Source organism: Anguilla anguilla, chromosome 2 (assembly GCF_013347855.1).
Source record: "Anguilla anguilla isolate fAngAng1 chromosome 2, fAngAng1.pri, whole genome shotgun sequence".
Lineage (NCBI taxonomy): Eukaryota > Metazoa > Chordata > Actinopteri > Anguilliformes > Anguillidae > Anguilla > Anguilla anguilla.
The window spans coordinates 2,355,964-2,378,273 of NC_049202.1; the positions used below are offsets into that span (position 1 = coordinate 2,355,964).

Here is a 22,310-nt window from a genome sequence, read left to right on the forward strand (position 1 = left end):
CTACAATATTCTAGAAACCCACAGCAAGGTTCAATAAAAAACGCACTGGTCCTTATTTTCCAACGTGGGCAACATGCCCTCTCCATTGTAAATTAATTAAAATGGCAGTTTGCCCATCATTGAAAAATGGCTCCCTATATTGCATTATGCCGCAATGTTGGATATTGTAGACTTTTTTTTTTCCCCTCATAAAAAAAAGAAATTGGTCTCACAACAGACTTTACTTTAGAGTGGATTCGGAAGATAATAGAAACGCTATCAATCTTCCTTAACTTCACAAACGGCCCGTTTACGTTCAGCCGCAGAGCGATGTGGTGCTGCACTGTACCTGCGCTCACTGGGTCAGACCGACGCTCCACAGAACGAAGACGGCTGGACTATTTCAGACGCAACCGTGGACGAAACCAAGATTCACTGCGTGACCACGTTAATACAATACATACAATCTTGAATCGCAGTGATTTAAAATATACGGGGGACTTACTAGTCGCCCAAAATAAGTGTCTTGCCTTCAACTTCAGATATTTGAGCCAGTAATTTAAATGAACGTACGGAATGTAGGGACTACTAGACTGCAACATAATTGAGACATGCTTAGACTCACCTAAAGGGTTGGGCAGCCCTGCTCTAGCTGCTGAATGAGGTGTGCTTTGGTAGGGTTGGAGTGAAAACCTACAGGACAGTAGATTTCCAGGAGCAGGGTTGGGCAGCCCTGCTCTAGCTGCTGAATGAGGTGTGCTTTGGTAGGGTTGGAGTGAAAACCTACAGGACAGTAGATTTCCAGGAGCAGGGTTGGGCAGCCCTGTTCTAGCTGTTGAATGAGGTGTGCTTTGGTAGGGTTGGAGTGAAAACCTACAGGACAGTAGATCTCCAGAAGCAGGGTTGGGCAGCCCTGTTCTAGCTGTTGAATGAGGTGTGCTTTGTTAGGGGTGGAGTGAAAACCAGCAGGACAGTAGATCTCCAGAAGCAGGGTTGGTTACCACTGGTTTAGTAGGTTAACATATTAAAGATAACTTTTTTATTACCATGAGCGAAAAAGCATAAACAAGTGCCGTCTCGGCTCAAGGCTTTGACATACAATCATCCCTTTGATTTACACCCACACAAGAGTCTATTCTGACCCATTCACAATCGGCGTATCGAACACAGGCGAATTTTTCTCAATTTAAAACCCTATTGCGGCAGGGATTTTTTAAACATTTCATTTCCACCGAGGGAAAGAAATAAGAGCCCCGTTGATCTCACACTCTCACTTTCAGTCCTTCCAAATTCCCCACTTGTTACGCCCTGTAGTGCCGAGCTATTGTGTTTAGCTAGCAGGTGTGTCTATATAAAGCACGGGTCGAATCCATCTCCTTGCTTTCCCGCAGCCGATTTGAAAAAGCATCCCACATAGCTTGTTGACTACGACCCAAATAAAATGCAGCGGTATAAAACATGTTATTCCAGCCATCGGTGCCCAGTTCCTTACCCTCGCCTCTTTCCCTCCATCCCCCTGGTGGGTTGCGGTTCCCCCCCCCATGCAAATGCTTAAATAGCATAATCCGATCAATTATTACTTTCAATTAGTCCTAACGAGTGCGAGGCCACGACTCATTTTACAGCCCCGTGGATGCCAAGCCCGTGGTGTTTGGGACGGGCTTTCTCACCCATCTTCCTCTATTTGCCGCCCCATTAAGTAACATAGCACTAGTGCAGGCGCCTACAAGGCAGAGCGTAAGACAAGATGGCCGCACGTCACTCCCCGCGCTTGGTGCACAGCTCGGTAGAACGTTAGAAACGCTTTCGTCGTCGTCGTCGACGACGGCGGTGGCGGTCGCGTGAATAACGCCGTGTGCTCTGACTGAGTAAACCGCAAGCCGGCTCGGGGGGGGGGGACGGGGGGGAGGGGGGGGGAACGGCGGCAGGGGCTCTTATCCGCCTCCGAAATTAATAAAAGACGGGTGTCGAGAGACGCTCGTGTCCCTGACCTTTAAGACGGTTAACACACGCCATCTTCCTGTCACCTCTTCATTCCCCGCGCTCTTTCCCATGACTCTTTGCAAGTCCCCCCCCCACAGGCTACTGCTATCTGTCAGGCTGCCGAGCTCCCCAGATCGAACCCCCTCCCCCCTCTCCTTCCCCACCCGATTAATGGATGACTTTCAGCCTTCTGCTGACTCATAGCTATTGGAAAATTACAGCCAGAGTCTGCTCCACCACAAACAACGATTCCCTTTTTCAGTCCTAATCTGAAGCAGTTGTCTCTGAAACCCCCCCTCCCACCACCAACAGATCTCTGTATTCCCCCCCCCCTTCCTTTTATTTCCAGGGAAAATCAGGGAATTTATTTTTTTCTCGTTTCATTTTTTCTCGTCATTTTTATTTAATTTTTTTTTGCTTGAAGATGTGCAGCCGTTTAAAACCATATTGCAAATAAGATAAGATACGGATTTTCCTTAATGTGGTTCTGATGTGACGCAAATGCCACTATGTCAGAATCTATCCCCAGGTACCGAGCACACAAGGGGGGGGGGGGGGGGGGTTCTGAGGGGGGTGACCACAGCACGGAGCTCACGTCCCTTCCAGCCAATCAGAGGCGCCGTATAGAAGGGCCCCTGGAGGATGTTTCCGGAGGAAAGCGAATGATTGGCCGATTTGTTCCTGTACATAATTACGCCGCGGTTCATTTCACAAATGTGAATTTCATAAAAGGTAACTGCCAGATCCTCCCTGGGAAAACTTCTAGCGAGGTTAGCAAGGAGCTACACACACGGCTGGCTTCACTGCAACGGCGAGGCAGGATGGATTTGGATGAGGTTTTTACAGCGAGGATGAGCACCGCAGCTCGTTTTGGCTTAATTTTACCGGCCAAATTCCAAGCCAAAATGAGAGCAGCAAGGAAATACACAGTCAATGGCTTTCTGAGAACACTTGAATTAAGTGTCTAGAAAATACTTTTTACTGCCAACCAACTTTGAGCTCATTTGGACACAGTTCTTTGATGGCCGCTACACAGACCATAACTACATGCTTACCGCAGGTTTCATATATGCTGAAATAAATTTTAAAATCGACAAGTAAAATCTAAATTTGAGCTAACGATAACACATTACATAGGCTGCTTGCATTCTATGTAAAAGTTTCTTATAAGGTAATTGCATGGCTGGGCAATGTGAACCACTCCACCACACTTCTTAAAATGAATCTACTCAAGGTAATTAGGGACAGATCTCTGAGCATAAGCCCTGGGATCACACGTGTCTCCGACTTACTTATTTATCAAAGTCTCTCGTTTTTCAAGACCAGAAACTCCACAGGAAAATCCCTCTCTGCTTCCGTGCAACTGGAGGTGACCTCGTTTTTTTTTTTTTCCCTTCGTCGGCAGGGGGAGAGAACTTGGGGCAAATGGTCCGTTTCACCACAATGATGTAGGTAATCTTCCCAAAGTGTGTGGAACGTGGGGCGCGACGGGATCCCTTTTCATGCTCCCAAATTTCCATATGTCCCCCTGGCTCCCCAAGCCATCCATCACTCTCCACTCTGGGCTAGACAGCTGTCTGAAGCTAAAGAATGTTCACAGTCCACCAGTCCATCAAATTGCATCTAATAGTTTCTCAGATGAACTGGGTGTACCAAAAGAAAGTAATTCTGAAAAATCCTCTGATCCTTTTACAGCGCATGACTGTGTAGCAACAAAGAGGTAATTATGAGCGCAGTTAAACTCCACTGCATTTCGCTGTGTGAGATATATTGTATATTCATATTAAATTATCATATGGGTAGACTCTGGAATCCTATGTTTTTGTCTCTTTCCATTCGGTGTGGGTTCCATGTGAGTCTGTGCATCCTTGTGGCCTTACATATGTATGTGTGTGTGTGTGTGCACGTGTGTTAGAATGTGTGTCCGTGTGTGTGTGTGTGTATCCATGTGTGTGTATGTATGCGTGCGTGTGTGTGTGCATGTGTATGTGCATGTATGCGTGTGTGCTTGTGTGTACGTGTACGCATGTGCGTGCGTGAGCGTGTGAGTGTGTGTGTGTGTGAGTGTGTGTGAGTGTGTGTCACACTTAGTGGGAAACAGATCTAGTCAACCAATCTCTCCACTGAACCCGTGTGTCAGTGCTACCCATCGGAGTCCTGGGCAGAGCACACATAGCAGTACGCTTTGCGTTTGTTCCAGCACTCAAGCTTCATTTCCTGATTTACGACAGCAGACAGCGAAGGAGGAATAACAAGTGTTTGAGGTTTCAGAAGTGTCTTATATCGCCACAAAAATATTTTCAATTTAAAAAAGTACCAGTTTAAGCATGTGTTCTATATAATAATTGTATAAAAGAACCATTACAAATATTGGTCTTCCAGTTCAATTTATACCAACAATGAAGTCAGCAGCAACATGATCTATGAACTAAATGGTCACTGTCAGAAAGCAATGTAATCCAATGATTGACACATAGTATCAAGCAACTTGGTGCTCTGTTTTCATCATCTTATCATGATAAAGAGAATGTGGTCTTTTTCAAACAAATACTGTTATTGCAAATACAAATATTTACTAAATTGGGAAATTTATATTGTTCTGACTGAATTTCCAAACATATTGCAAAATATATATTTGTTTACCTTCTGGTTGAACATGTTGACTTTCCCACATTGTGTTCTTTTGCAGTAAAGCCATGACATGCCCATTTGTATCATTTTGATAGCATTCCAAGTTGACAAAAGACTGACTCATCATCATACCTTTTTTTTGCCAGAAAAGGACAGTATATTTACAAGTGAAAAGAAAGGCTGACATGACACAACAATATTTTGATCTACAAAATCAACACAACCCACCCACCATGTCATACGATCAATAGCCGTATCCTTGATACTGATTTATATGTTCAAATAGCACACACGCCGAAGTTATGTTCTTGCAACGCCTGTGCAGTGTCAAGCACAGAACCTCCATTCTGGATGCGTGATCTAAAACAGGTGAAAGTGCACAGGGAGCACACCTTAGCCATGCAAATTTTAGGGTAAGAGGTGACAATGCCAATCACGGGACGTCGCTGAGGTCAAATTCAGCGCATGACGGAACTGAGTCCAACGTAGGCCTACAGCGTAGCATGACTTCTTTTACTAAGATGTGCTTCAGCTCAATGGGATTTACAAAAAAAGCCACATACCCATTAGACGACAGATATGCTTTTGGGTGAACGTTATACGAATAAACATATAAGCATTTCCCCCAAGTCTTCCAACCGTAAAATCTGTGGGTGGAATCTCCACTGGAAATTAAATATCTCATTGTGAATGACAAGACTCCATATTTGCATGCTATAGCCATATAATGATTGCCGCGGAAGTCTTGTTTGGGAATACTAGTCCCATTGAGATTTCAGCTAACCATATGAGGGCAAAATTGCTTTTTTCCCCTCACAAAACAAGTCACACATTCCCCACATATGGTATAATGTATGGCACACAAACGCTGTAATACCGTTTATTGCTCAAGCTGTGTATTCAAATGCACATTTATTACCCTAGTGTACCTCAGTCTTAGACTGTGCTCAAATGGGACAGAGCATGGAGTCATGTTTATGAGAATGTGACTCGTATTCTGTTAAAACATGTGCTTTTGGTGGAACAAGACTGTTACCATTCTTATTAAGCACCAAACAAATTTCAATCTCTTCTGTATCTGACAAGAAGCCACCTGAGATTTCATACACCCATGCATTAAAATTCAAAGCTTACATATCAGTCATAAAGAAACACTGAAAATGCACCCTAAAAAACACATTTTGGATATTGCATCGAGACACTCATGTCCCTGTACAAAATGAGGGTTGTCCAGCAAAAAGTTTATTTTTTCTGTTCTACTGAAATGTTTATAGATTTCAAGATCATGTTGGATTTAAATGAGTCCTTATCCTTTGAGAGCTAACATTTCTCTGTAGGTCTGTCTTGTTAACCCAATTCATTTCCTGTTAGTATAGTACACTTTATTTATTGTACAGTGGAACGAACCCAATACAGTGTATTTTTCCCTCTCTCTCTCTTTGTTCCCTATATTTCAAATTGAATATTAAATTAAAGAAAGCCTCTTAGCATTTTATTGGTGGACTCATATTGTATTCCTTTTACAGATTTCTACAATTTCAAAAGAAAAGCATTTTAAGAACGCAAAGCCAAACCTCCATTTTCCCAAAATGCAACACTCATTTTGTCTCCCCATAATCAAAATAAAGTACAATCCATATATAAATGAAACCCCAAAGAAATACGACATCCTCGTTAACGTCTGTTAATGCAGACATTGTTAGAGATCAGTTCATAATCCCCACGCCATTTTGAGAGTTATTCAAACATGTCACATTTTTTGTTTGTTTATTTCATTTGCTTAATGCCCATTTAGAAATGCCCACCCTTAAAAAAAATCAAGCCTATGACACCGCGATGGAGTGAGGAGAGTGAAAATTAGTGCGCCGATGAATTGCCACCGAGCGCTTCTGTCGAAAGGGCAGATTGCTTGAGACAAATCGCCCATTGGTTGTCGCGGGCCGATGGTGAAACTCCTCTGCCCGACTTGCGATGAGCTAGCATCTATCACGCGCGCTAATAACACAACACAACACAATAATACAGCCAGACAGCTGCGAGAGCATAAGACGTAGATTAAATCGGAACTGCCAGGCAAATTGATTGCAAAGGCCTTCCTGGTAAACAGTGTCGTCTGGACTCTAAAAACAACCATGTACTAGAGCTGAAACAATTAGTGCATTACATCTCTTACATAATAACAACAATAATAATAATAATACACAGTCTTAATTACCTCTTAAAGGGATATTTCACTTTGGTATAATTGTATATGCAGTGTACTAGCAACTTCCGCTGTTCCCGTTCACCCTTAATGGAATCGCCATTCCTCTCGGTTGTCCAGCTCCCAATTCGCTCCCATTCATTTTCAAGACCTCGTCAAAATGAATAGTTTTAAAGCACAAACTAACTGCGGAGGATAATAGACAGATGACACAGAGTACTAACATCCAACAGTCAGTGCTTTTTGAGCCTACCGTGCTGTTTTCAGGTACAGGTTAACAATAAACAGAGGAACTATTTTCAGATTGACTACTGTATAGAAATACAGCAAGCAGAAGTTCGATTTCTTTAATGCACGTGCCCATGTGAATATGTTATTGTGCGCAAGGACAAAATAGTTAAAATACCAAAATTATTCTCTAAAATAACGTTTAGTCATATTTTCCACTACAACCGTTTCCTAGGCTACTTGCTCCCTGAAACCACCACGCTCAAGAAAAAACATCCTGATATTTATTTTGATAAATGTCAATAAATCCTATAAAATATAATAATCTGCTCATATATATATATATACTGCCCAAAGGCAAATATCACTGCCCAAGCAACTTTTCAGTTACTTATATTGTATTGTATTAATAATAAGAATTGCACTATTATTTTACAGCTTTCTATAGGGTTTAATGGCAGTATTATACGTAAGACATCAACACCAGAAGACCATAGTCATGTCGATTCAACTGTAATACAAAATGCAATATTTTTTACATAAAATATTTTATTTTTTCACTAAATGACAATGAATTTGTCAAAAAAAAGAAACATGGCTCATTATTCAGAAGGATCTAGGCTAAGTTTACTTTAAGTCATAAAGTCATATAGGCTATTCAATACTGAAGAAATACGGAAGACAACACTGACTTGAATATATTACATTTTTCGCTCGTTTTCCTGTGTTAGCCTTTGCTAACCTCTGAAGCGCCTGAGCTATTTGTCAATTCAGACTTGCTTTCCCGCCAGGTCAATGAGTGACATATGCAAAAATACACTTTCAGCTGCATCATAATTTCAGGCATAACTATCACATGATGACAATTTCCCACAACCTCCACAGGCCTGCATCGGCGTGAATGTATATCATTTAAGCATTCGTACGTATAAAAATAACGTAAATTAAGCGGAAGGTGCTGAGAGCAGCGTATTTATTCACACTAATATTTTATTAATGGCAAGCTTTGCCCAAGGGGGGCAAACTCCACAAATCATCCCTGCTTCCTGCTCTCTTTGCAGGCCATCAGTCATCCTACCGAAGACCGACGAAGTATTATTAGCACTGGGGGAGAAACTCGGCTGGATACTGGAGGCCCGTTTTAACCTGGAATCAAAACTTTTAATATCTGAACTGAGAGGATATGCGTCTGTGATTTGTAGTACTATTATTAAATAAACAGGCGCTGGATATCTAAGGATGTGGATGAAAATTGATGATTATGATGATGATGATGATGATGGTGATGATGAAGTATTTGATGGCATTTTATACAAAGTCTTGAATAAGAGTACAGTAGCTCTATTTTCCTGAGTACCTGTTTATGGGGTGATTTTTTATCTTGGAGAGAGAAATGTATTTTTCATTAAGGTAAAAAGTTTAAAAAGTTACACTTGAGTGTGTACAGTATAGTGAACAAAGTAGATGTTCTGAAAAGCAATTCAAAGGCCTACACCATTCTCAGTCCAGTGAGTGAAACTGCAGTATCACCAAAGAAAACATTACATAAATACAGAACATATACACACGAGACAGAACCATAAACAATGTAACCTAAATCCATAAAAACACAAGGACCTACAATAAACAATTGAATATCCCGCTCAGAACCGACAGCAGACCACAAAGTCACTGACACATGAATGAATTACAATCTACCGGTAAATAATTTGACATCTGACAACCCTGGTGTGTGTGTGTGTGTGTGTGTGTGTGTGTGTGTGCTTGTGTGTGTGTGTGTGTGTGCGTAAGTGTATGCGTATGTGTGTGTGTGTATGTGTGTTCCTGTGTGTGTGTGTGTGCTTGTGTGTGTGTGTGTGTGCGTAAGTGTATGTGTATGTGTGTGCGTGTGTGTGTGTGTGTGTATGTATGTGTGTTCCTGTGTGTGTCTGTGTGTGTGTGTCTGTGTGATACATTCAGCATAGCTGGGCATAGTTTTATCCATGCATTTTCAGTGTGGTCACATTAGAGCAATGTGATCTGATGCGGTCTCTGCTTTATTACTGAACGCTGCTCCAGCGCCATGCTGATGGCCGCCGCTGGGTACAGGCAGCACACACTGTATCCACACAGTGTCTCACAGTACTCAGGCCCATATCAAAATTTCATGACAAAATCTGGGGGATTTTCAATGCACTCAGCTCTCGCTGAGACACAGCTCCCTTTGTCTCATGACCCTTCCTCACGCCTTTTAAAGCACATCGCAAACTAAATAAAATATCTCAGGACCAATGTTGCCTTAAAGAGATGCCCCCCCCCCCCCCCCCCCCCCCCCCCCACCCCTCCCCATTCTTCTATTTTATGTATTCTACGGAGAAGCCATTAAGCGGAGATGAGCAAGCTCCATGGCAACAGGCACATCCCGGTCATTTATTTCGTTTGAAAATTTCCAGCCCCGCAGAGGCCGAGATGCGGCAGCGGTTCAGCCGGAAACGAACCCGGCGAACCCGCCCCTGGCCCGGGTCACGCTTCCCCGGGCCAGGCCGCGAAAACAGAACAAGACCACGGCTCTGACCTTGACCCGATGAGCCATCATCGGAGGAACCCACCCCCCCCCTGACAGAAGGAGAGTGCAGGTGGGGTGTGCGGGGGAGGGGGGGTGTGAGACAGAGAAAATGCAAAAAGAGGAGGCTATGAACTTTCCTCCAGCCGCAAAACGGGTAATTTAACTCGATTGTGTCGAGGCACTGGCCGGAGCCAAAACCCAGTTGTTTTTACAACACCTCACATCATCAACAACATAACAAGCCCCATTGCCTTCTGGGGGAAGGGACGGAATCTTAAACTCTTTTATTTCTCCAGCTCCCCGCCCGCGCACCCGTTCACCGGCAATCCATCATCTCCCGCCCCCTTCTTCCTCGTTCCGCGGGCTATTACCTGTGTCAGGTGCATTACCTGTGTGCGCGCTATCCCAGAGAGTCCCCCCCCCCCCGCTCCTGCCCCACCCCCCTTCTATTTCCATTTGTCTCCGGGATGCGGGCCTGCATCGCATTAATAGAAATAACACAGCGGGCCTCACTCCTGACGCTCGGCGTATAGCCCCCGTTCAAAAACAAAATGACAAAGCAAAGAAGATGGAAAAGAGATCCACGAAGCAGCACAAGCATCGTCAGGGGTAACCGTCAAGGTCAAATCCCGGACACACGTAAAAACACGGCACAGGAGGGCTATGACTATTCGCAGCGTATGTGATTGTTATTAAATTGTGTCCTAATGCGTTGCGAAACGAAGAGTTTTTATATCGAATCATAAATCAGCCAGAGTGGATATAGTGTTTGTTGTTATGCATGTGCATTCACGTACACAACCACGCAGCAAATTGGCCTATAACTTGGAACCTAATTGTTTATGCCAAGAAAATATTATATGTCCAATGCAATAGTAACTATGGTAACAGGAGATAGCTTTTATACTTAGGTATCTATTTTCTATCCAGAGAAAATCACCCATAAAAATCAAGTGGCACTCTTGGCTCAGCGGTAGTTGATAAATTATCTATATTGAGTAACCCTACGCTCTGATAGTCCAAAATGGAGGTAATGAATAAATAACATATGTGATTTACGGCTTAATGTAAACTCAAAGGACAGTTGAAATAAACAACACGTTGAGCGGCTATGCACCACTTACAGTGGAGTGCTTGGGAAACATCACGAAGTGCAATTAACTTGAGTATCAAAGGAACAAAGCATTTGAAATGTAGATATGACAGGAATTTGTCACAGAATACAGAAAAGGATGTTCAACATTCTCACTTTAATATTATTTGTTATCAATCAAAAGTGAAATTAGAGGTGTGGTTTTGATCAAAGTATTAAAAAATTATAAGTACAGAGAGAATTACAGAACAAAATGCTGCCCATTGGTTAACATTGCTAAAGCAGTAATGTTATGTTTTCTGATTTTAATTAATATCCTCTTAATTTCAGCAATGCTTAAAGTAGCAGGGTTTGTTTAAATTACATTAAAATGTCAAATTTACATAAATAAAGATGAAAGGCGGACTGCAGGCATGTGATCCAGGTCTTATTTGATAATTATTCACTTGTCCATTCATTGAAATGATTTTAATCCATCTAGTCCATATATATTAACATGCACATACTGTACGTATGCAATAAATTCAAGTGTTCATAGTATCTGCACATCTGGGGTGGTGATGCAGCATCAGGCGAAAAAGCTGTTTCCCCCAAATAAAGGGCCATATATTTCAACCGCCCCATTTGGAGTTCCACTCGAAAGCAGATGCGCTTCGATGTCCATTTTTAGCACAACTCACAGCACGTCTGAGGAGAATACTTGAGTTCTCCTTGCCTGATAACCAAGTGTACGCAACACTGAATGCCATGTGGTGAATCCTTTTCACTTGTAAAGCGAGTTCCATATTAATACGCCCAAACATATGGGCTGGATAAACAAGGATTAATGTTACTTCCCGACCAGAACTTCTGTTTTCAAATTGCTTTCAAATTTTCAAACTGCAAATGGAGACAGAAGCACATCTGGTCACTCTGCTGATCTGCAACGTTAAAGACCACTGTTAATAAAAAGCTGCGTATAACTTTGCAAAATCAGAAGGACAGGTTTCCATACTTCAATTGCAAGATTCTAGGAATAGAACTCCCTACAACTCCTGTCCAAATTCAACCAACTCTTTCCCCCTGGTAAAGACACTACATAGTTACACCTGTATCTAGAATATTACACAGTTTGATAAAATAGTTGCCTATCTAACTAATACACATGATATTATATTTGGAAGACTTAGCTAGTGCTAGCTATGTTTTCTGGTTAGCCATCAGTACTCATCGAACACCTGAATCCTCTGCTATAGTACAGACACACAGAGTCCCACAAAACTCATGAGTAGGGCAACTAGCATTAGCCAAAGTCAACCAACATGGCCAGCTAATGCGAGGTCACAACACGGCTAGTTTGCTTAGTAAGCAAATAATGCTGTTTAACGAATTCCGCCGCCTCGTTTCTATACTTGCTTTCTACTCTCAGATTTCACACAGCCTTCAAATATCGCCCCCGTTTTATTTTTCGACCGCTTGAACGATGTGTTTTGCAGCCAACTACCTTTTTAGTGCATTTAGCAAATGCTCTGATCCACAGGTCTTATCCAACCATTTTCTACTTAGGTCCCTAGTTAAATGGTGCCACAGGCTTTCACGCTCTGAAAACCTTTATGAAGCATCTTGGGTTCTATATGAGACAGAAGATACACGGAATAATAAAGGACTAATTCCTTTCATATTCACTAAAATGGTCCTTTGCCCCATTAATAACATAGACGAAATTAATGGTAATAGACCCGGGTCAGCCTTTGCAACAGACACAATTATTCAAATGTGAATTCATGTATGTTAAATGGAACACAAATGGATGTAGTTAAATTCAATAAAGGGCCTCAATTAAGACAGATTTGGACATTGTGGCATGCATAATAATGTTCAATATCCACAAATGACACTGCTCGATAAATGTGGACAAAGAGATGATTGAGACTGGCAAAGAAACAGCGCAGTAAAAAGCAGAGTCTTTTTTCCTTCCTGCTGTTCCACCACAAAGCCCTTAAACGCGCAGTATCTGTACACAGTGAAATCTCTGCAATCCCTGTCACTGATCGATAACCTAGACCAAATCCAGTCTGTCACTCAACCGTGACCCCTGACCCCTGATCTGTGCAAAGCCTACAGCGCAGTGTATCACCACATCCTACCGACCAGGAGGATATCATTTAACAGTCGTTCTGGAGGACTAATTTTCTTCTTCTCCCTTCTTAAACAGCCGCACTCCAGGATCCCAGAAGCCTTGCTGCTCTCCCTCCATCGTCTAATTTGTAGTTATCTGGATGAATCTGTGTGAACTCTACACTATTTCCAACAGACATTAGGCCTTTGCCAAATCATTCCCACACTTCTCTGTACAGAAGAAACAGAGTTAAAGTAATTCTTTCCTTTGACCGCATGCTAGTTCTTCATTCGACACACCAAAGCCTTATAATGGGCTAGATCACCGGAGTACACACGTAGTCTATGCTCATAATTTCTATAATACAGTATTTTTCAAATGTCAATCACTTACTTGGTACATTGGGGAGGTCAATCGTTTGGGTGATGTATTACTGAAAAACTAGAATTAATCAATCATATTCATCAAAGCATTCAGATTGTAATTACAAGTATTTGTCCCTTACGTCATTTAAAATGCGAATAGCCCACACGCCTTGACATACAGGTTTCAAGGAAAATCTTTCATTTTCAGGATTCCCTCACCCTGGTTCATACATGTATACAGCTGTGCAAAGCATTAGAATCAATATGGGATTAAGCACCTTCCCCAAGGGGTATGCTGGTAATGTCCCATCTGGTAATGGAAAATGGAATTCCCAAGCCACAGTTTCCTTGTTAACCAGTATGCCATACATCCACCTTCACTTTATTATTATTATTATTATTATTATTATTATCCAAATTTAATTGGAGTTAGGGAGTTAGGGTTACTCATACTCACGGAGTTAGTAGAACTAAAGTAGGCTGAAGCACGTTGTAAAAGTTACAGTACCAGATTGCAATTGTTCGAGGCACAAACACCAAGCCAGGCGTTCCTCGAAAGTCAAACGAAGGACGATGAAGACTGGCGTAATGCGCGACTCATTAGGATCTACGACACGCCACATGCTCCAGTAAATCTACTGAAACCCATCAGCGTCTCAGACACCTGCTTTCAGATCTTCTTCAGGGGTTTAGCGTTTAAAAGAGGGGCACGCAGGTAAGGCGCCAGCGAAGCCCAAACTGTAAAACAGCCACATTTTTAAAAAAATAAAGGAACAGCCCGCATTCACCTGACGAACGCGAGCAGGAGCCGCAGTGAGCCAGTGTAATGGGAGACGCACCTCACAGCTCGTCCTCTTTCTAATTCACAGGCATGACCTGAGCCTATTACAGCAACGAGAGGCGATATGACAAAGTGTTCTTTCACACAGACCGAGGTGGGTTTACAGAAGAGTATGCCTCCACTCCGTTTTCCCCTATATACGGACTACAGAAAGGAAATACACAAAGGCCTGTTCCCTTATAGGAAGTGTGCATCTCCTTTCTGCACACGCCACAGTACGTTTGCGAGTCATTCGCCGTTATATACTGCAGTTGTTCTCGCAGATTATCTCTCGCGGATCACGCTTCAAGATTTCCCCGGCCGTTGTTCTAGAAAGCAAGTGCCCCAGATCAGGTTCTAAAGATCGTTTCTCAAAAAGCTCCCATCAAAAGAGTGCGTGTATGGTAGCGGATGCGATGCTGCCTTTAAAAATAATAAAAAATAAAATATATAACATGAAGTAGAAGAAAAATGCCAGACAAAGCTTGATCTTCGAGCAGAAGGGCATTCAACGCAGTAGCATGAATAGCATACTCAGTCTTAGTGATATACTTGTGTTAACCAATTTCAAAGGGATGTATTTACATCTATTAAGTATGCAGTATTGAGTCTAAAATATGATCTGCCAGCACAAGTTTAAAAGGAGTAGTGAAAGAAGAGAGAATAATATATTCACATGCCATGCTGAAAATGTTTTACAAAAAATAACACTGCGCACTGATTTGGAATACAAGGCAATTTTGTTGAAAGGTAGTCAGAATTCATCATGGTGAGAATTCTTCGGTCATCAACCGTACAGGTTTTCCTTGAGCTACCAGGCCCTTTGCGATTACTGAGCTCACCAGTGCTCTCTTTCTTCTTAATTATGTTCCAAACAGTTTATTTTGGTGTGGCCTCTGTCTGTTTTTTTAAGTATTTCTCAGCCTCATAATGGCTTGCTTAACTTTCATTGGCACAGCTCTGGCTGATAAATGCCAGTAACAGATTCCAAAGGTAACCAAAAGCCTAGAATCTATAGATATTGAACGCTCTCTTATATTTGCAGTAAAGAAGCAATTGAATGCACCTGACCAATCAGAAACACCCGTGAAGCCATTTGCCCCAAACATTATGATGCACTAACATGGTGGGGCTACGTATAAAAGGTTACTACTATATGGTGAAACCAAAATGCATTAAAATATATTTGAATTGTTTCAAAATGATGGAATACAAAAAAAAAAATATGGCTTTGTCCCTAACATTATGACGCTCACTGCGTGTGTGTGTGTGTATATATATATATATATATATATATATACAGACAGAAAGAGAGAGAGAGAGAGAGAGAGAGAGAGAGAGAGAGAGAATTCCCGCAGAACATTCTGTATACGCACACATACACCCACCCACACGCACGTGAGGTTCATTAAAATAAACTGTTGGACCTTGGAGTAATGCTTGATTTGGCTTCAAAATAAATGTTAATCCCACTTCTGTGCGCGTGGTCTCCCCAGTCTCAGCCGTCGGAGAGCGAGGTGCTCGTGGGCTAATCCCTTCTCCGGGGCCCGTAAACAAGGGGGAAATGCAGCAGGCATCTCCTGTCTGAGTGGAAGAGGTTTGCGTGTGGTCCCTTCCGCAAAGCCGCTGGCACTTCGCTTCACGCCTCAACAGTTTGGTGACAGCCAGTGTCCTGCAACCTTGTAAACGGACGATAAAGGTTATTACAATAACCCCACCTTTTCCTGTTCCTTTTCCTTTTCTTTTTTACCGTCATCTCCTGTTTTATTTTTATTTTTTTGGCTGGACCGCAACAGCGGGGCCAGCCCTACAAACGCGAATGTCTGTGACTGAGTGACTGAGTGATGAAGTTACACCATTGGTCGGCCGAGTTATGAAGTTACACCATTGGTCAGCCCGATCACGTGTGTTCCAGCCATATACTAGGTTTTAACCTGGTCTTGTTTTTTTTAGTTTTTTTTTTACGGCTACTGTATGAGAGCTATATTAGAAACCAAGGGTATGGCGTAAAATTGAGGACTGAGAAACGCACGTTGCTGCATAATGCAATACTAAATGAAAAAAAAAACATCAGGTCATTCATACTTTTCAAAGCAAGTAACTGCAAAAAAAGAATTTACTAAAGAACAGAAACACTGGTTTTGTTCAAAAGAAAGTGACAATGGAGTGCACTGGAAAAAAGTACAGCAATGGCAAAACTGAATAATAATATTCATTTAGAGAGAGATTGAACAAATGACAGTTTAAATAAACTGTTACCAGGAAGGAACATTCATTTACACAGTGTGTGTGTGTATGTGTGTGTATGTAGGTGGGTGGGTTTGCTATACAGACTGTAAGCAGTTACTCTGTTAGAGCTAAAAGTAGACACATCTCCTGGAGAACAGCTTTTATGATTCAAGCATCTCAAGAAGAAAAAAAACTGTGCACTTTGCTCTGAATTGTTCCTTTACCTCTGGAGAAAAACTGCACAACTCTTCTCTAACCTAACTCACAGTTCAACATAAATCAGTCATGTTTATATCTATGTTTCCAATATACATTTAATTGTACAGAAAGCAAACATCACAGAAAAAATAAACTGAATAGGACTGAATGGGAATATTAATAAGAACTGAATCTCAGTCCATAAAAAACAACAAAGTGATCAGATCATAGAAAATATATTAATAAAATCTTTGATTCATTTATTAATTTTTCTTGTACATGTTCTGTAACAAAACTACTTCATAATGTCTGCTTTTTTTCCCACTCAGTCTGGTTCAAAAGCCCAACTCTCCTGCGACCTGATCTGTGGATCAAATTTTGGACTGACATTTTACATGCACATTTCACACAATATGAAATACATACGCAGCCAACACGAAATGTTCTCACCATGTTACTGGAATGTTTTGTCAATATTATAACATTGCCACTACATTACAGAAACATTGTGAGAACATTTTTGTGTTAGCTGGGCGGCAGCTGTGTACAGCTTTCAGGAAGTGCATGCTTAAAAATAAAAAAAAATCCTTTATATGGAGCAGCACACAGTAAAGCCCTGGCTTTTTCCATATGCTGTAGTTACTATGATAACTGCATACAGCCCTAAGGACTTTAAAAAAAAGGGATGTTTTATGTAATGCCAGAGCGTAGAAACCACAGGAAAACACCTGCGGTGCCGCAGTAAACGGATTTTGTGTTTGCACTGCGGGTGAAACACGAAGGTCTCACAGCCCACTCCTACACTTCGGCGATGAGTAATAACAGTCCACGGTGCGGTTTATTTGTTTCAGATCGCCTCTATCGACGGGAAGCTTGACGTTGTTCGGCAGCCCCCCCCCCCCCCCCCCAGTAGCCCCCCAAAAACAGCCGAGGCGGTCGAAGCCTGGCTGTGGCGCTGGGTTACACGCGCTGAAAACAACATAAGTTTTTCTGCTCCTCGGAAAAACTTACGCTGTGCGACATAAGACCTTTTGGTCCAAAGTAAGTCTTCTTCAAACACGGCAGGCTGAAGACCGCAAAGACCGCGGCAGCCAGTATGGTTATCGCGGCTCTACGGTGCTCGTCCGCAAGGCGCCGTTTTCGGAAAGACCGGCTGTAGCCAAAGCAAAGGCTGGACACATTACTGTAAGCCCACCGTACCCCAGGCAGGATGTAGCTCTCTGTAGCGAATGAAACAGCAAGAACCTCGACCTGTACTGCCTTGATATGCACCGTTACTGGGAAGCAAAAGAATACATACGACATTGCCCATGTGTTCACAAATGAACAAAGAGAGTGTGTGTGTGTGTGTGTGTGTGTGTGTGTGTGTGTGTGTGTGCAAGAATTACACCAACACCCCTAGTTTCATCTTGGCAATGTTGTTTATCAATCCATGAACTTATACATGTCCAATAAGAGGCTGTCAACTTGTTGTCAACACCTCACAGTTTTCACATAGAGATCTCCAGTCTATTTTCGCATGGAAATATGATATGATGTCGAGGCTATGCAATTTTCCGCCACTCCCTTATTTGGTTTCCATACTCCAATACTCCCATCGTCAATGCACTGACATGGGCCAGCCCACATGGACAAATCCAATAAGCACTGTTTTCTGTAGAACACATAATGATGAGGTTTGCCAGTAGAGACTTGGAAACATCTCACAGCATACATCACGCTCACATCTGCTGCATAATGCATAACACTATATACATGTAATAGCATTTGGACCCATAAACAAATCAATCACTTATGTCAAAACAGCCTAATTGGTTCATCTAGTAGTTTTTTCACTCCCCCTCTCTCTCTCTCTCTCTCTAATATTCTGCAGTTCAAACTCCACTGATCTATTTTCCTCTTGTTTTACTGAACCCAGCCATGGTCTTAAGCACGTAAGCTGCTCTTGGATGGTCCGCGGCCTGTTAAGATAAATAAAAGTTGGGATGAATCTGAGACTTTGCCTTTGAAAATAACTTCATAGGAATGAGGAGGGTAAGCATGGCGATTCAAGCTTTCTGATCCGAATCGATAACAAAATTTGATTGGACTGCCTGTCGAGCAGCCTCCAAATTTCCTACTTTCATGCGGCGCAGATTTTAGCATTCCAATCACACATCAGCTTACCGCTGACCCGGGCCAAAAACATGGAGAGAAGCCTCGCTAAGCTTCGCCTCTGGCAAACTGCAGCCACGCCATTTCAACATGCATTCCCTGAAAGGTAATCCATTGGGGAACCGGGAACAGATGGTGGGAGCGTTTATGGTGGGGGTTGTGCATATCGATAAATTCTGTCAATTTCCTGTCACTGAAATAAATAAATAAATAAATAAATACATCTATCATCTAACCTGTTTATCCTGGTCAGGGTGCTGGAGCCTATCCCAGCATGCAATGGGCGAGAGGCAGAAATACACCATGGACATGTCGCCAATCCATCGCAGGGCATAAAAAAATAAATAAATAAATAACTCATCAGATTTCATCAGGCGGGTGCAGATGAAGTGCTTTGGATTTCTTTTTCTTTTTTTTCCTCCGCACTAATCTGGCCTGGGCATTGTTTGTTGGGAAAACACGTGAAACTCCAACGCGGTGATTGCCATGGCCGCGATTCAAGCACAGCAGTAATTAAACCGCTATCTATTTGCGCGCCGTTTTAATAAAGAGACTAAACATTGCCTGGGGCCTTAATATAAGAAGAGCGATAGGGAATCCATCGCACTCACACACACACAAAACTGCTTTCATGCAGAAATGAAAAACCAGGTGCTTTTCTTTCATTATATAAATACAGTAAACCATACTTTCTGCCTGCACTAAGTTGATCCAGCATTGGAACAGACCATATTGGACCTCTCTTCCAATTTTGGCTGTAAAATCCACGTAAGTCTACCTCACATAGTTTTCTGTTTTTGGACTGGCACAATGCAACACGATGCCAAAATACAAGCTTATTGGCCCCAGTGTCCGTTAATATTAATATTAATATTATATTTCCACTTTTGACTTGGCTTCCCAGTCAGGCCTACTCTGGCGCAGGAAGGATGCTGTTTCACATGTTTAGTCCACTGATACTGAGACATCTTTATTTGTCCACAAGCATCGTCTCTTCAGTCATTAACTCTGCAGTTTCGACAGCACGGTTGTGAGATGTCCTCTTCGAAACGAGCTCAGTTCCTGCCATCCAGAACCATTTGCGATGATTTCTGCATATTAACATCCGTGCGTATTTCGCTTTGCAGCCGTTGAACGTGCGTATTTTGCTTATTTCAACTCCAGACAAACTCAATATAATCAATAGCATCGCACGCTACGCTCAACCGTGGCGCCGCAGTGAGGAACGGCATTCAGCACAAGCCTTCGTCCGAACCTCAAGGCCTTAAACCAAAACACCACATTAACACCCAGCGGTCTATTTAAGCGCATAATGAGCGCTCGCACCGTGGAAATGTGTGATACGACACACGAATAAGCAATGAATTGGAAAAAAAAAAAAAAAAAGAAGAAAATGCATAAATAAATAATCAGCCTTATCTAGCCGTACATTTCACTGCATCCAACAAATCCGGGCAGAAATTAGCCCTGTTTTTCTGCGGGTAGTTTCCCCCTCTTCTTTTTCTCTCTTCTCCACACTTTATTATTCTATACATTTCTGTGCCCTCATCTCTATTTCTCCAGTGCTTTTATTTGCAGCATTTCTTTCCTCTTAAAGCTTCTTAATATTGATTATTTGGAACGCTGTTGCTTTCGCCCGCGAGAGGTCTTCGCCCTATTAGAATTGCCCCGGACCTCTTATTTTTTTCTTCTCCCAGAGATAAACTGCGGTCTTGTTTAAAAGAAATGAATCCAAGCGGCCTCCGTCTAATTGCCTAATTCCAAGTCTTCTCATCTTCCACTTCATTACATATGTATCTGGGCTGAATATATGTTTCACACGGCCAAGCATTCTGCATCTATCAATATACCTCCCAGTCACAATCCAATTATTTCTCTCTGTTCTCATCTTCTCCCAGTCATACACCTCCTCCCCCAATCAGCCTCACTTTCCGCTAATTATTTTGCCTCTTAAAATTAGTTTCTTGCAGCCTTTAGAAATGAAAAAAAAAAAAAGGATTCTTCTTCTGACACCACTTTTCAGACTCACCGTACCTTCACTTCTAATTCTGAATTCTGGGCTTCGCAATTCCTCCAATAAACCTATTAAAAACCAGCTGTCAGCTTCCTGTTCCTAATTGTGTGTGTGTGTGTGTGTGTGAGAGAGAGAGAGATACAAAGAGGGAAAGAGAGAGAGAGAGTGTGTGTGTGCTGTCAGCCAATTAAACAGCCTACTCCAGTGAAATTTGTTTCTTTGGCCAAAATGTGATTTGTGAAGAAAACCACAAAGCAAAAGCTTGCGCATAATTCACAAACTTCCAAGGGAAGTTTCCAGACAAAAAGTCACGACATGAGACCATCCTTAAGGGAGACAACTGCTCTGCAAAAGAAAAGCTAAAATATCTGCACTTTTTTTCCAGTCAGCAACATGACAAGTTACCTTCATTTTTAGGACTCACACTACCGAAAAAGATCCAAACAACATGATACCTGACTCCACTGATCATAGCACTGCAGGATACCCAGTTTTTAGAATATGGTATACAGTGTGAACGAGGCATGTTTTGATACAGGTTATTTGTTCATGGTCTATAATTGACACGTTATTACGCAGTCGACAGGTTTTTCATGATAACCTCATAGGGCCATCGCCTTGCCCTGCCTCTGCCCCCAGCCACCCCCCTCCTCCTCCCCCCTCTCACCCCTCCCCCTCCCCACACCTTCCCAATAATCCAAGGGAATTCCCTAGGCAATTAAAAAGAAGCCCTGCGACTCCTATCTACGAACACAAATCTAGGGTGCTACAGTGTCTTCTCTCCTGGCAGGTTTTACTACCTACTGCGAAGAAACACCAGAACAAAAAAGCTATTTAGTGCTTCTGGCCCAGCGTGGTCACACCAGTCCACAGGATCATTATCGCCTTCGGGATTTAAAGCCCTAATGCCCAATCTGCGACATTCAATTGAAGAAATCAATCGGAAGTCCTAATTTCCATGAAGGTAATGGTTGTCGGGGAGCTGCCGGTGTGGAATTGATGTTCCTGAGGCCTCGGTCAGAGGAGAGCAGATCTGTGCAGTGTACGACTGGCCTACATGGCAGCAATGTTCTTAAGATCCTGACAATAGGCATTTCATAACCGAGTGGATTTATGAATTATGCTATTGTTGAGATATTAAAGCATTAAAGTCATGGTTTTACAATGACATAAATAATCACTCAGTTTATCAACAGGTAATTTGCTTTGTTAACGCTGTATTGAACAAACAATGTCTCCAAGGTCGCCCAATGGTGTGCTCAGGCCTATCTAGTGTTAAGGGAAACTCTCACTCGCTGTCTCTCTGCAGGTGTGTGTGTGTGTGTGTGTGTAATTCAGAAACTTGGTGTTGACTTCTGAGCAAATCACATCAAAGAGGTGGGAAGAAAAGATCCAAATCCAAATAATATTGGCCAAATTTGGGAGGAGAAAACATTTGGAGTGAACACATTATTTGAGTGTCGCTCAATATGGTATTTGTATTCTGCACCATCCCTACTACATTACATGTACATTAGCTTTTGATTGATTGCTTGATTGATTGATCAATTAAATGTTTTAATTCATTTACTAAACCTTTATCCGGTTAAAAGTGACTGAGAACAAATCTGCATTTACAACACTGACCTGGTCTGACTTTTGGAATGGATTTAGAATCCAGACTTTTTTATTTAACTTCTAGCCCTAAAAAATATATATAACCCTCTCAAAGGCAGTGCGTATACAAGAATATATAACAGTCCTGAGCTGTTTAATGGCCCTTGGCGTGTG

At 42.2% G+C, this 22,310-nt stretch overlaps 1 protein-coding gene across 2 annotated transcripts in view; it reads right to left on the reverse strand.

Moving 5' to 3' along the window:
- sorcs3 (sortilin related VPS10 domain containing receptor 3) overlaps nucleotides 1-22,310 on the reverse strand; it is a 204,037-nt gene that overhangs the window by 138,326 nt on the left and 43,401 nt on the right. The window lies entirely within an intron of this gene.